The sequence below is a fragment of the Gigantopelta aegis genome, chromosome 4, assembly GCF_016097555.1.
Source record: "Gigantopelta aegis isolate Gae_Host chromosome 4, Gae_host_genome, whole genome shotgun sequence".
NCBI lineage: Eukaryota > Metazoa > Mollusca > Gastropoda > Neomphalida > Peltospiridae > Gigantopelta > Gigantopelta aegis.
Genome location: NC_054702.1, coordinates 62,986,189 through 63,003,837, shown reverse-complemented (window position 1 = coordinate 63,003,837; position 17,649 = coordinate 62,986,189). Strand labels below are relative to the sequence as shown.

At 35.4% G+C, this 17,649-nt stretch overlaps 1 protein-coding gene across 1 annotated transcript in view; it reads left to right on the top strand.

Moving 5' to 3' along the window:
* LOC121370897 (UTP--glucose-1-phosphate uridylyltransferase-like) overlaps positions 1-17,649 on the top strand; it is a 68,786-nt gene that overhangs the window by 17,091 nt on the left and 34,046 nt on the right. The window lies entirely within an intron of this gene.

Sequence of the window (17,649 nt, the reverse complement as noted above, 5' to 3'; positions counted from 1 at the left end):
ATTGAAAATGTAAGTACTTTTAAAATATCGTGGAGAAGAGGCCTGTTTTCACAGAATGGCTGTTATAACATATACCTAGCATTCAGTATAGGAAGTTGAATAAGACAATATTGCTGACTTCATCATGACAAAATCAAGGTGAGCTTGAGAACACTCTTCTAAAATGGTGCTAGTTGAGCAATCATGTGATGAAGTTTCAATTAAAATGTATTAAACATTTTATTAAAAGGGGATCAATTTGCAGCTCTAAAATGTTTGAGGTGAATGTGGAGGGGAGCTCAAGTGATCGGTCATCTTTCCTGGCAACTTCATAATGCATCCGTTTCATGTGGAGCCAGCAGATGGTTAAATTGCTGATGACCATTACCAACTTGGTCAACTTTATGGATGAAAATGATGAGAATATGAAGGGCACAATATTTTACTAGAACCATTGTTCTGTTCGCATAACAGTTATACAACATTAAATTCCAGTAAACTGCCAATCGCTTATGTTGTGAGCCTTAGTATTCTCAAACTTTAACAACATTAGAATTTTATTTGCTATACAAATATAATTTGTGCAACCAAACCATCGGTTACTTAGGTAAAAATTATGTGAACCTAGTTTTGGTTGCCCATAATCTTGAAATATTGTCCCCTGCGATATTTGAATGATGTTTTCAGTACATTGAAAAACTTTTTATCTAAGATTGCTTTTGAAATGAAATTTATGAATGCATCTGTCAATTCTGTAGTGTCACCAATAAAAAAAAGTATACAGCCATGTTAATTTCTTCACCTTACGTTTACTTACATGTCAATGGACCATGGTCACATGACCTGATTAATTTACATCTAATTTGCAGTTAACAATTTCTGAAATTATGTGATCTGAAAGCTTATCACATTATGTTATTTTGTTGAATATTCTGCTAGTACCTATTATGTTAAATAATACATAGAAATTATTATACGAGCTTGTGTGTCATACTGATTTTACGAATCAAGTGTAAGGATTTTTGTATTGCCCGAGCGAGAGAGAGGGCAATACATAAATCCTGACACAGGTTTCGTAAAAACAGTACGACACACATGAATGTAATAATTTCTTTATTATCCATATTACTTTTATTTTTTATGAATAACATGGAAGTCTCAAAATGTTTCAACCACAACTAGAAGGAGACAATGAAATTACCTCATATTCACATGCAAAGTCTGAGCTAGGACTGGGGAAAACAACGTCATGTTATGATGTCGCTTCCCAAAATTATGTCATTAAACTTGTTATTACATGTGTGCTTTTTATGATTATTATTAACTCAGTTATGTTGAACCATGTGGATAATAAATAGAGATTATTATACGAGCTTGCATGTTGTACTAATTTTACGAAACAAGTGTCAGGATTTTAGTATTGCCCAAGCGAGAGCGAGGGTAATACATAAATCCTGACACGAGTTTCGTAAAATCATTATAACACACACGCGAGTATAATAATTTCTTTATTATCCCTATTATTATTGTAAATTTGTTTATGAATTAATAGCAAGGACCGTCTCAAAATGTTTCAACCACAACTAGAATAAGAGGACAAAATGATGTCATATTTCACATGTACAGCCTGGGCTAGAACAGGGGAAGCGATGTCATGTTATGACTTCGCTTCCCAAAATTACACTTGTTACTACACGTGTGCTTCGTATGATTATTATTAACCCGGTTATGTTGAACCATATGGATAATAAAATGAGTTCAGCCCAACTAGTTTTAACAAATGAGACTTTTTTTTATTGTTATCCTGCTGATAACTTCTGTTTTTACCCAGTTTTGGTTTTATATGTTCCAGGCTAGGCTACCAGAGTGGGAAATACTTAATCGTAGCCACCAGGATGTAACATCTCGCGAAATGCGATTTTAAGCTACGCCCTTTTTCGTAAGCCACGCCCCATATCATAAACTAGTCTGATGTTTCCGCGGGAAATAAACATAAATATGAACGAATAGGCCTAATTCCCTAGTAAATTATGTCAAATATAGAGCTGTGTTATTGTAACGAGCATTTAATAAAATATTAAGTAATACAAATGCGTTTTTCAATGTGTTTTTTTCTTCTAATCTGTACTTCCGATGTTTTGACGTACCTACGTAGTCCGATACACCTGCCGTCAACTCGGCAACTGAGTAACAGTGAGTTTATGACAGATGTATCGGACTACAAACAACGCTGTAAAGTTAATCGTTTGTAAACGTGACACAATATTAATAATACGTGAATAATATAATATATCGCATAGTTTGGGTGGGTGTATTTTTTTTTTTTTTTTTTTTTTTGGGGGGGGGGGGGAGGTTAACGTCTGTATCAGATATGTAAACATGAATATATATACAGTATATGTAAAAATGAATATATAATCGTGCGTTAATTCATAATCTACCACCTACAGGTACGGTGAGGTTAAATTGACCGAACAACTGACCTAACAATGTGGTACATGATATTTGGCTAATGTCAGGGCTTTAGATTGCACCAGAACCGGCCTCGGTGGCGTCGTGGCAGGCCATCGGTCTACAGGCTGGTAGGTACTGGGTTCGGATCCCAGTCGAGGCATGGGATTTTTAATCCAGATACCGACTCCAAACCCTGAGTGAGTGCTCCGTAAAGCTCAATGGGTAGGTGTAAACCACTTGCAGGATCAATTTGGCCTTTGTGATCCATAACTGGTTCAACAAAGGCCATGGTTTGTGCTATCCTGCCTGTGGGAAGCGCAAATAAAAGATCCCTTGCAGCCAATCGGAAGAGTAGCCCATGTTGTGGCGACAGCGGGTTTCCTCTCAAAATCTGTGTGGTCCTTAACCATATGTCTGACGCCATATAACCGTAAATAAAATGTGTGGAGTGCATCGTTAAATAAAACATTTCTTTCTTTCTTTCCATTATCTAACTAATAAGGGTAGATTTTCAAATTATAACAAGTTATTATTTTTTTCTATTTTTATTATTACTATTTTTTAATATTTGTGAATAAACATACTTTATGTTTACTATCAGTACTAGGGATAGTTCTAGGAAAATGAGACACTTAAGATTTCAATAGGGTGGATTTTATGGTACCGAACTACCGAGGGTACAAGATCATCTACCGAAGGTACTTTTCCCAAAATATGGTATATTAATTTATGTCACGGGGATCCTATAATACCCGTAACTGAATGAAACACGATTATCCAAATATCTCTCCTAACTGTATCTACTATCTATTAGATCTATTAGATCTCTCTGTATCGGGCAGTCTATACCTGAGTGGCTAAGCTCTAGGTATAATATAGCACGTTAGTTCACTAGAAAACACAACAAAACACAATACACTTTGGAATCTGTATTAACCTTAAGCTGACAAATATATTTGCCGCAGTTAATAGTTAAACACACACAACAATAATAATAACAACCCAGAACTAATCACTTAGTTAATCACTAGGTGTCTAGTTTACACAATATTCTAATCACTTCACTGTGATACAACACACACACGTGTGATAATTGAGAAATGCTGCCAGGGGAACTTAATTAATAAAGGAATTACAACTCTATTCCTAACTGGTTAATTTTTAATTAACCCTTAACTACTGATTCAGTAACCTTGTAATACAGAATTAATACTGGTACCTATCACAATAAGACAATAACCTACAGTTTACCTAGGTCCTCTAGGATGACTGGTTAAGCCTTAATAATTTTAGAACAGTGAAGCCTACAATTTACTTCGTCAGTTTACCGGAAACACTGTTCTAAATCATCTTGTGACTAATACAGTATTAAAATATTTAAAGTCACATCAATTACATCAAGGTTATACACCAGACCACGGCCTTTGATATACCAATCGTGGTGCACTGGCTGGAACAAGAAATAGCCCAATGGATCCACTGACATGGATCAATCCCAGACTGACTGCGCAACAAGCGAACGCTTTACCACTGGGCTACGTCCCGCCCCTCTATTGATGTTAGGTCACAACACTAACTTCTTTCTCACTATTACCACTAAAAACAGGCCATTAATCCCAGTAATAGACAGACAGCATGGTTAGGTCACAACACTAACTTCTTTCTCACTATTACCACTAAAAACAGGCCATTAATCCCAGTAATAGACAGACAGCATGGTTAGGTCACAACACTAACTTCTTTCTCACTATTACCACTAAAAACAGGCCATTAATCCCAGTAATAGACAGACAGCATGGTTAGGTCACAACACTAACTTCTTTCTCACTATTACCACTAAAAACAGGCCATTAATCCCAGTAATAGACCGACAGCATGGTTAGGTCACAACACTAACTTCTTTCTCACTATTACCACTAAAAACAGGCAATTAATCCCAGTAATAGACAGACAGCATGGTTAGGTCACAACACTAACTTCTTTCTCACTATTACCACTAAAAACAGGCCATTAATCCCAGTAATAGACAGACAGCATGGTTAGGTCACAACACTAACTTCTTTCTCACTATTACCACTAAAAACAGGCAATTAATCCCAGTAATAGACCGACAGCATGGTTAGGTCACAACACTAACTTCTTTCTCACTATTACCACTAAAAACAGGCAATTAATCCCAGTAATAGACAGACAGCATGGTTAGGTCACAACACTAACTTCTTTCTCACTATTACCACTAAAAACAGGCCATTAATCCCAGTAATAGACAGACAGCATGGTTAGGTCACAACACTAACTTCTTTCTCACTATTACCACTAAAAACAGGCCATTAATCCCAGTAATAGACAGACAGCATGGTTAGGTCACAACACTAACTTCTTTCTCACTATTACCACTAAAAACAGGCCATTAATCCCAGTAATAGACCGACAGCATGGTTAGGTCACAACACTAACTTCTTTCTCACTATTACCACTAAAAACAGGCCATTCATCCCAGTAATAGACAGCATGGTTAGCTGAAGCATACTGAATATGAGCACACAAAAATAAATGCCAAAGAAATGAAACCTCCTAAATTAATATGTAATGTATGTAATGTATGTAATGCATATAACGAGTTTCAAGCAAATGCCATTTTTAATCCAATAGAGCTGGTATGTTATTTCTCTTTCATTCAAACTAATCCCTTATCTTAGTGATCTTGTTTGAACACCTTAAGTGTATTAGTTACAACACCTTTGTGTGTTCTTGTCTGATCTGTCAGTCATTTTTAAGTGCAGAAATCTTTCTTCAAGTGCCATGCTGACCGACATCTTGATACTGTGTATTGTTTGCAAGTCTAGACCAGGCCAACTTAAAATACTGTAAATAGTATGTAGGCTATCTTAAGATTGCTAAACCAGGACTTTATGAGCTCATGTCCTTATTTTCATGCATAACAGAAGCACTTTTGATGTCATGCAACCACCTCAAATCAATGAGTAGCGGTATTCGGCACCCAATAGGTGTGAATTTGTCAACCCTCTTTCCTTTCATAACCAGGCTAGGAATTTTCAACACTTTCTTAGCACTACGAAATCATAAATCCATTGTAGGCTATGATGTCACTACAGTTCACACCATAGAAGCGCTTCTGATGTCATGCAACCACCTCAAATCAATAAGTAGTGGTATGTGGCAGTTGCCTGTTGGTTGTTACATCTTTTGAATCTTAAAAGTATGTCAAACACAGGTATTCACACCTCTAATAGGTGACCAGCCTCAGTGGCGTCGTGGTTAGGCCATCAGTCTACAGGCTGGTAGGTACTGGGTTCGGATCCCAGTTGAGGCATGGGATTTTTAATCCAGATACCGACTCCAAACCCTGAGTGAGTGCTCCGCAAGGCTAAATGGGTAGGTGTAAACCTCTTGCACTGACCAATGATCCATAACTGGTTCAACAAAGGTCGTGGTTTGTGCTATCCTGCCTGTGGGAAGTGCAAATAATCGGAAAGAGTAGTCCATGTAGTGGTGACAGCGGGTTTCCTGTCAAAATCTGTGTGGTCCTTAACCATATGTCTGACGCAATATAACCGTAAATAAAATGTGTTGAGTGCATCGTTAAATAAAATATTTCTTTCTTTCTCTAATAGGTGAAACACTTTCCCAATAGGTGTGAATTTCTCAACCCTTTCATAACCAGGCTAGGAATTTTCAACACTTTCTTAGCACTACGAAATCATAAAACCATTGTAGGCTATGCATGATGTCACTACAGTTCACGCCATAGTGACATCATAGCTTACAGTGGTTTTATGATTTTGTAGTACTAAGGTAGCTTTGAAAATATTATCCCTGGGCTTTACATCTCACTGTGTGTGTGTGTGTGTGTGTGTGTGTTTGTTTTGTGTGTGTGTGTGTGTGTGTGTGTGTGTGTGTGTGTGTGTGTGTATTCTGAGTACACAGAGATCTTTTAGTGCACACACACATATTTTCTTGATTTGAGATCAAATAATTATTATGTATATGTAACTGAATATTGAAAATGTAAGTACTTTTAAAATATCGTGGAGAAGAGGCCTGTTTTCACAGAATGGCTGTTATAACATATACCTAGCATTCAGTATAGGAAGTTGAATAAGACAATATTGCTGACTTCATCATGACAAAATCAAGGTGAGCTTGAGAACACTCTTCTAAAATGGTGCTAGTTGAGCAATCATGTGATGAAGTTTCAATTAAAATGTATTAAACATTTTATTAAAAGGGGATCAATTTGCAGCTCTAAAATGTTTGAGGTGAATGTGGAGGGGAGCTCAAGTGATCGGTCATCTTTCCTGGCAACTTCATAATGCATCCGTTTCATGTGGAGCCAGCAGATGGTTAAATTGCTGTTGACCATTACCAACTTGGTCAACTTTATGGATGAAAATGATGAGAATATGAAGGGCACAATATTTTACTAGAACCATTGTTCTGTTCGCATAACAGTTATACAACATTAAATTCCAGTAAACTGCCAATCGCTTATGTTGTGAGCCTTAGTATTCTCAAACTTTAACAACATTAGAATTTTATTTGCTATACAAATATAATTTGTGCAACCAAACCATCGGTTACTTAGGTAAAAATTATGTGAACCTAGTTTTGGTTGCCCATAATCTTGAAATATTGTCCCCTGCGATATTTGAATGATGTTTTCAGTACATTGAAAAACTTTTTATCTAAGATTGCTTTTGAAATGAAATTTATGAATGCATCTGTCAATTCTGTAGTGTCACCAATAAAAAAAAGTATACAGCCATGTTAATTTCTTCACCTTACGTTTACTTACATGTCAATGGACCATGGTCACATGACCTGATTAATTTACATCTAATTTGCAGTTAACAATTTCTGAAATTATGTGATCTGAAAGCTTATCACATTATGTTATTTTGTTGAATATTCTGCTAGTACCTATTATGTTAAATAATACATAGAAATTATTATACGAGCTTGTGTGTCATACTGATTTTACGAATCAAGTGTAAGGATTTTTGTATTGCCCGAGCGAGAGAGAGGGCAATACATAAATCCTGACACAGGTTTCGTAAAAACAGTACGACACACATGAATGTAATAATTTCTTTATTATCCATATTACTTTTATTTTTTATGAATAACATGGAAGTCTCAAAATGTTTCAACCACAACTAAAGCGAGAGCGAGGGTAATACATAAATCCTGACACGAGTTTCGTAAAATCATTATAACACACACGCGAGTATAATAATTTCTTTATTATCCATTATTATTGGATGAATAATAGCATCTCGCGAAATGCGATTTTACATGCTACGCCCTTTTTGATTATTAAGCCACGCCCCAACTATGTCATAAACTTTTTTTTAGTCTGATATGTTTCCGCGGGAAATAAACATAAATATGAACGAATAGGCCTAATTCCGAAATAGTAAATTATGTCAAATATAGAGCTGTGTTATTGTAACGAGCATTTAGTAAATTATGTCAAATATAGAGCTGTGTTATTGTAACGAGCATTTAATAAAATATTAAGTAATACAAATGCGTTTTTCAATGTGTTTTTTTTCTTCTAATCTGTACTTCCGATGTTTTGACGTACCTACGTAGTCCGATACACCTGCCGTCAACTCGGCAACTGAGTAACAGTGAGTTTATGACAGATGTATCGGACTACAAACAACGCTGTAAAGTTAATCGTTTGTAAACGTGACACAATATTAATAATACGTGAATAATATAATATATCGCATAGTTTGGGTGGGTGTTTTTTTTTTTTTTTTTTTTTTTTTTTGGGGGGGGGGGGTTAACGTCTGTATCAGATATGTAAACATGAATATATATACAGTATATGTAAAAATGAATATATAATCGTGCGTTAATTCATAATCTACCACCTACAGGTACGGTGAGGTTAAATGACCGAACAACTGACCTAACAATGTGGTACATGATATTTGGCTAATGTCAGGGCTTTAGATTGCACCAGAACCGGCCTCGGTGGCGTCGTGGCAGGCCATCGGTCTACAGGCTGGTAGGTACTGGGCATGGGATTTTTCGACTCCAAACTTCAATGGGTATTTCAATTTTGATCAGGGTTCGAGGCATGGGAAGTTAAAAGCTAAATCCAGATATGCCGAAACACAAACCCTGAGTGAGATTGCTCCGTAAATCAATGGGTAGGTTTACAACCACTTGCATTTGTAATTTTGGCCTTTTGATTTTTGTAAAAGTGGTTCAACAAAGGCCATGGTTTAAGCTATCCTGCCTGTGGGAAGCGCAAATAAAAGATCCCTTGCTGCTAATCGGAAGAGTAGCCCATGTTGTGGCGACAGCGGGTTTCCTCTCAAAATCTGTGTGGTCCTTAACCATATGTCTGACGCCATATAACCGTAAATAAAATGTGTGGAGTGCATCGTTAAATAAAACATTTCTTTCTTTCTTTCCATTATCTAAAATAATAAGGGTAGATTTTCAAATTATAACAAGTTATTATTTTTTTTTATATTTTTATTATTACTATTTTTTAATATTTGTGAATAAACATACTTTATGTTTACTATCAGTACTAGGGATAGTTCTAGGAAAATGAGACACTTAAGATTTCAATAGGGTGGATTTTATGGTACCGAACTACCGAGGGTACAAGATCATCTACTGAAGGTACTTTTCCCAAAATATGGTATATTAGTTTATGTCACGGGGATCCTATAATACCCGTAACTGAATGAAACCGATTATCCAAATATCTCTCCTAACTGTATCTACTATCTATCCCACTATCTATTAGATCTCTCTGTATCGGGCAGTCTATACCCGAGTGGCTCGCTCTAGGTATAATATAGCACGTTAGTTCACTAGAAAACACAACACAACAAAACACAATACACTTTGGAATCTGTATTAACCTTAAGCTGACAAATATATTTGCCGCAGTTAATAGTTAACAACAACAATAATAATAACAACCCAGAACTAATCACTTAGTTAATCACTAGGTGTCTAGTTTACACAATATTCTAATCACTTCACCGTGATACAACACACACACGTGTGATAATTGAGAAACGCTGCCAGGGGAACTTAATTAATAAAGGAATTACAACTCTATTCCTAACTGGTTAATTTTTAATTAACCCTTAACTACTCATTCAGTAACCTTGTAATACAGAATTAATACTGGTACCTATCACAATAAAGACAATAACCTACAGTTTACCTAGGTCCTCTAGGATGACTGGTTAAGCCTTAATAATTTTAGAACAGTGAAGCCTACAATTTACTTCGTCAGTTTACCGGAAACACTGTCTAAATAATATTGGTATAATACAGTATTAAAATATTTAAAGTCACATCAATCACATCAAGGTTATACAACAGAGCAGAAAAATATATTTACCACGTCCGGACTGAACTTATATATTTCGTTCAGTGGACGACGTCCATTTCCCCTGCAGCCTTCCTATGTTTCTCCCCGATAAATCTAAATCCTAGCTATTTATTACAAAACCGAATATCGGCTGGGGGCACATCGCGGTCTCCCCTATCATGTGAATTTCCCACAACTCCCAGAGTCGGTATTTTTTCTTAGAAGCCTAGACTGGTCGTCGCCTAGTTCGCCAGCAATACCCCGATCGTAACCGAACTAGCGGAGGTATTATGTAACTACTGGCCACATGGCCTCCGCACTTGGTCTGGGTGTGTATTAGAACAGCTCGACCACCGTCGCGCAGAGGTATTATGTAACAAAGTGCCCACCTAGTCTAAGTGCATATTGGGACTGCACACGGCCCTCTAAAACAATTAACATCGCCACAGGCGAAAACAAATTAAGAGCATGTTCCGTCACAGTTTACTTATTTGTTAGCTAATATATATTTCAGCTAAGTAAACACCTTCTTATATAAACACTAATAATTAAATATGTATATGATGGATTAATCCATTATCTAAATGATGAGGGTAGGTTTCCAAATTATAAGAAATTATTATTATTATTATTTTTTTTTTTTAAATATATGTGAATAACCTTACTGTATGTTTACTATCAGTGCTAGGGATAGTTTTAGGAAATTGAGACACTTAAGATTTCAATAGGGTACAATATCATCCACTGAGTGTAGGCCTACTTTTTCCTTAATATGGTATATTAATTTATGTATTTGTTAGCTATTGATTTCTGGTACCAGCACGACTGGCATATCAAAGGTTGTGGTATGTACTACCCTGTCTGTGGGATGGTACATATAAAAGATCCCTTGCTGCTAATTGAAAAGAGTAGCCCATGAAGTGGCAACAGTGGGTTTCCTCTCTCTATATATCTGTGTGGTCCTTAACCATATGTCTGATGCCATATAACCATAAATAAAAGGTGTTGAGTGCATCGTTAAATAAAATATTTCCTTTCTTCGTTAGTTATTGTATATTTTATCTAAGTAAACACCTTCTTATGTAGACACTAATAATTAAATATGTATATGGTGGATTAATCCAATATCCAAATGATATGGCTAGATTTCCAAATTATAAGAATTAAATTATTTTGTTTTTCTTGTTTTTTTATTTAATTAAAAATATATATATATATATATATGTGTGAATAATCTCACTGTATGTTTACTATCAGTGCTAGGGATAGTTCTAGGAAAATGAGACACTTAAGATTTCAATAGGGTGGATTTTATAGTACCTAACTACCGGGGTTACAAGATCATCCACCGAGGATACTTTTCCCAAAATATGGTATATATTAATTTACTTGTTTGTTAGCTAATATATATTTCAGCTAAGTAAACACCTTCTTATATAGACACTAACAACTAAATAAGTATATGATGGATTAATCCATTATCTAAATGATCAGGGTAGATTTCCATATTATAACAAATTATTTTTTTTTTTTAAAATTATTATTATAATAAAAAAAAAAAAAAAAAAAAATGTGAATAGCCAAATGCCAATTTGGGTTCAAAGTCTGCACAATTTGGTGCACATCAATAATCTACTGGGTGCCACCTGGGCACCCTTGAAGAAAAATCCAAGATGGTGGACAAAATGGTGGCCAAATCAGGGAAATGGCTATAGCTTGCTTATAAATTGACAGATAAACAAAAATTATTGCATTTACCCTATGGTTGTAGGAGCCAAGGAGGGCAATGGTGCTATCAAAATTCAGATTTAACTAAATGGGCCATGTAATATGGTGGTCCAAATTGAGAAAATTACAATAACTTCCTTATTATTCGGTACTAAAATGTAATTCTTGCATCTAACCCATAGTTTTAGGGGTCATGGAATACGATGAAAGTAGTTCAATTCTTCTATACAAGTTAATTTTAATTATTTCAAGATGCCAACCAATACAGGCAATGTACCTAAGGAGATGGAACTGTTAAAAATAAGTGCCACTGTATATTTGTAAAATGATTAACACAGTCATTGAAAAAACTTGTGGGTTTAAGATAATCAATTAATAATAATAAAATAATTTGACAGATATAAAGAAGAAGTTTGTTTTGTTTAACGACACCACTAGAGCACACTGATTAATGAATCATAGGCTACTGGATGTCAAACATTTGGTAATTCTGACTCATATAGTCATCAAAGGAAACCCGCTACATTTTTCTTAATGCAGCAAGGGATATTTTATATGCACTTTCCCACAGACAGGAAAGCACATACCATGGACTTTGACCAGTTGTGGTGCACTGGTTGAAACGAGAAAGAACCCAATCAGTTGAATGGATTGACAGATGTAAAATGCATTGTAACATTATTTTACAGTGACCTTTTCTTGGCCAATAGAATGTAAGATATTTGGTAGTGTTGTGCATGGTGTAGTATGCATGATGTAATTTTGTTAATTTGCAGTGTAACATTATTTTAGGTGGCCTAGTACTTGCTATTTATTCCCAGTGTTAAATACCATTATTGTAAAAATAAAAATAAAAAACCAGACCAGCTAAAACTGAATTCCATTGCAAACTGGCAAAACTATCATGCTCACTAAACAACACACACAGTACCCGAGAGAAAAAAAAAAAACCCAATAAAGGGTCACTTTAATATAGTGTTTCATTATTCATTTCATTTCAACTTATTTTCGTGCTTATATCCAATTAAGGTTCAAGCACGCTGTCCTGGGCACACACCTCAGCTATCTGGGCCGTCTGTCTAGGACAGTGGGTTAGTTGTTTAGTGAGAGAGAGAGAGAGGGTATAGTGGCCTTACACCTATCCATTGAGCCCTTAAGAACTCGCTCTGGGTTGGAGCTGCGAACCCTGTACCTACCAGCCTGTAGTCTGATGGCTTAACCACTACGCCACCGAGGCCGGTTTTTCATTATTACATGTAGGTCATCCTTTTTAAACCAACAAGTCTTTTGTGTGACTGTTACTTTTAACAGTTCCACCTTCCTCGGTTCATTACTTATATTGGTGGCCATCTTGAATAAATTAAAATTAACAGGTATAGAAGAACTACTTTCATTGTGTTCATTGATCCCTAAAACCATGGGTTAAATGCAAGAGTTACTTTTCTGTATCAAACAATAAGCAATTTATTGCCATTTTCTCCATTTGAACCACCATATTGGCAACCATCTTGTATTCAGGTGACCCATTTATGAAATCTTAATTATGAAGGAAGGAAATGTTTTATTTAACGACACACTCAACACATGTTATTTACGCTTATATGGCATCAGACATATGGTTAAGGACCACACAGATACTGAGAGAAGAAACCCACTGTGGCCACTTAATGGGCTACTCTTTTCGATTAGCAGCAAGGGATCTTTTATGTGCACCATCCCACAGACAGAATAGTACATACCATGGCCTTTGTTACACCAGTTGTGGAGCACTAGCTGGAATGAGAAATAGCCCAATGGGTCCACCGACAGGGATCGATCCTAGACCGACCGTGCATCAAGTGAACGCATTACCCGCCCTCATGAATTATGATGACACCAATTATGATGGCACCAGTGTCTTTCCTGGCTCCTAAAACCATGGGGTAGATATAAAAATTGTTCTTCTTTGTTTTCTGATTTGGCCATCATCTCAAGGATGGCACCTCAGGATGGACCCAGTGGATTATCGATGTGAACCCCCAACAGTGTCAGAATCCATAGATAACAACTATGTGTCAAATTTTGCACACCCAAGTGGTAATTCTTCGAGATTATCATAAAGACAATGACCTTTATTCTCATAAACTGTAGGCATATAGTGTAGAGAAGAATGAAATACACACACATATATATATATATATATATATATATATATATATATATATATATGTATGTATGTATGTATGCATGCACTCCACCCGTTGCATACATACATACATACATACATACATACATACATACATATGGTTGAGTTAAAGAAACTTCCTTTTTATGGAAGCTTCGATAGCTCAGAGCGTATCGTGGTTAGTCTTGCAATTTGCGGGCGAATCGGTGCCACAGGTTCGAGTCCCAGCAACGGCATGGGACAATTTTTGAGGCCAGAAAGGATTTAATTATCCCCTGCGCCAGTGCGTTAATATCTATGTATGTAATAGTCAACCTCGACATACATACAATATATATAGATATACATACATACATACATACATACATACACATATATATACATATATAGATGCTATGATAGGTACTACAACATGTATATAAAATTAGTGGGCAACGGGTGGAGTGGTGCCATATTTTTCAAAATGGCCACAAGAAAATTTTGAAATACATATGTTTGGACATCCAAATCTAATCGACATGTTCTGTTGTTTTAAATGTTTGACTATGGTTTATAAAAATAAGGAATTGCTTATAATAAATATTTAATGTGATTAGATACAATGTAATTGTTATTGGAAACTCAGACAGTATTTACATACTTAAAATTTGGTATCCTGACATTAAAAGATGCAAACTCAATGTGCTCAGTCAGAATAAAATGTGTTCAGTTATGTTTGTTAATGGTTTGACAATGTAAATTCTAATTTGCTGTCAAAGTGTTGCTTAAACATTTCACTACCTGTAATTCTGGTTGTTTTTTTTTATATTATATTTATACCATCTCCTATTAATGAGCCATAAATTTGCAAGTGCATTTGAAGAAATCAGTCAGCTCTCATAGTCTGGCCATTCAATGATGTCAGTCTAGCCTAAAAGTTTATAGCAATCTGATGGGATGTCCAACATTACATGTGGATCTAACAGCAGCCCGTTGGATGACATTCATTCGACCAGTCAAAACCTTACTTGCAAAATCATGCCAGTGATTTGAAAAGAATTTGAAAACATTCGGGATTATGCCAAGGGTATATGAAATGATTCGGGTGAATTATGAAGTATGCTGAAAACTAATTTCAATATAAAATTTTATATAAAATTCGTTTCAAGACAAAAAACCCTGCTGTGATGGTATAGCCATAAAATCTGTTTATACTAGTATACAATCCAGAGTTTATTACTGCACTTTTTTCCCTGTTTTTTCAGTGTTGAAATAGACCAACAAGGTCGCCTATTGCATAAATAGTCTCGCCCAATATTTTTAGAATTTGTATGTTCCCGAATAACGCTATAAAAGGTGAAGTGTAATTGGTCGATATTTAAATTGTTATTTATAGATGAAATGTCACCTGGACATAAGAGTCCACGCAATGCTGTTAGATCTACTGTCAGACCCAGTAGAGCTGTTAATCAGATTGGCAAAATAGCATGTGGACGGCGACCATCTTTGATTTCAAGATGGCAGCCACAATTTGCAAACACTTCTGTCACCACTGGATTCCTAGTCTCCTAACATGTGGGTATAGGCATTTCAACTCTCTCGATATGTGTATTAGTTAAGGAGATATTAAACAAAACAGGTCCACAATGGTGGCCATCTTGGATTTCAAGATGGCAGCCATACAGGGTGCAATTTCCAGTGGGCCCTGGACTAAATATCCTTGTATTGGGTTAATCTAACCATTTGCCAATGTTCATGCTTTCACAGAAAAGTGCACAATTGATCAGCTAAGTTGCTCCACTACTAGCATAGATAGTAAACATACTGTAAGGTTGGTTATTCACATATATTTGATTACAAAATAAAAACATTACATACAATTTAGACATCTACACTGATCATTTTGATAATGGATTAATCTATCACATATAGTGTCTACATAAGGTGTTTACTTAGCTGAAATATACATTAGTTAACAAATATGTAAATTAATATAACATCTTTTGGGAAAAGTACCCTTGGTGGACGATAATGTACCCTCGGTAGTTGGGTACTGTAAAATCCACCCTACTCAAATCTTAAGTGTCTCATTTTCCTAGAACTATCCCTAGCACTGACAGTAAACATACATGTACCATAAGGTTATTCACATATATTTTTAAATAATAATAATAATAATAATAAATTTAATTTTTTAATTTGGAAATGTACTCTGATCATTTAGATAATGGATTAATCCATGATATACATATTTAATTGTCATGTCTACATTAGAAGGTGTTTACTTGGCTGAAATATACATTAGCCAACATATATGTAATGTAATATACCATGTTAAAGGAAAAGTACCCTCAGTGGATGATATCCATGTACCTTCGGTAGTTAGGTACAGTAAAATCCACCCTTTTGAAATGTTAAGAATCTCCTTTTCTGAAAACTACTCCTGACATAGTAAATATGCAGTAAGGTTATTCATATCTATTTATTAAAAAAAAATAATAATAAAATTATTTATTAAATTAAAATTAAAATTTTCATATGAAAAGAAAATCCACCCTAATCAGTTAGATAATCGATTAAGCCATCATATTCATATTAAATTGTCATGTCTACATTAGAAGGTGTTTACTCAGCTCAAATATACATTAACCAACATATATGTAATGTAATGTACCATATTAAAGGAAAAGTACCCTTGGTGGATGATATCCATGTATCCTCAGTAGTTAGGTACCATACTGTAAAATCCACCCTTTTGAAATGTTAAGGATCTCCTTTTCTGAAAACTACTTCTGACATATATAGTAAATATGCAGTAAGGTTATTCATATCTATTTATTTAAAAAAAAAAAAATTTGATAAATGAAAAGATAATTTACCCTGATCAGTTAAATAATAGATTAAGCCATCACATTCATATTGAATTGTCATGTCTACATTAAACGGTGTTTACGTAGCTGAAATATACATTAGCCAACATATGTGTAATGTAATATAACATATTAAAGGAAAACTACCCTCGGTGGATGATATCCATGTATCCTCAGTAGATACATGTAAGTATCATAAAATCCACCCTTCTGAAATGTTACATGTCTGTTTTTCTGAAAACTACCACTGACATCGGTAGTAAACATACAGTAAGATTATTCACATCCACTTAAAAAATAATAATATAATTTTAATGGAAATGTAAATGCACATATGTAATAAAATGGAAATCTACCCTGATCAGTTAGATAGTTGATGAATAATTCATATTCATATTTAATTTTCAGTGTCTACATAAATTGGAGGGGCCGGACGTAGCCCACTGGTAAAGCATGGTCGGTCTAGGATCGATCCATTTTTATTGGACCATTGTGCTATTTCTTATTACAGCCAGTGCACCACCACTGGTACATGTATATCAAAAGCTGTGGTATGGTGCATATAAAAGATTACCTGCTACTAATGAAAAAATATAGTGGGTTTCCTCTCTAAGACTATGTCAGAATTACCAAATGTTTGACATCCAATGAATCAATGTGCTCTAGTGGTGTCATTAAAGAAAGAAGAAGAAGTGTTTACTTATACATATGTATTTCACACACGCACACATTTATTTCAGCTTATTTCTGTGCTTATATCCAATTAAGGTTCAAGCACGCTGTCTTGGGCACACACCTCAGTTATCTGGGCTGTTTGTCCAGGACAGTGGGTTAGTTGTTAGTTGTTTATTGGTTAGGGAGAGAGAAGAGGGTGTAGTAGCCTTACACCTATGCATTGAGTCCTTAAGAACTTGCTATGGGCTAGAGCCGGTACGGGGTTGCGAACCCTGTACCTACCAGCTTGTAGTCCGATGGCTTAACCACTGCGCCACCGAGGCCGGTTACACACACACACACTCACACTGTCACGTATGTGTGTGTGTGTATGTGTATGTATGTATGTATGTATGTATGTATGTATGTATGTATGTATACATGTA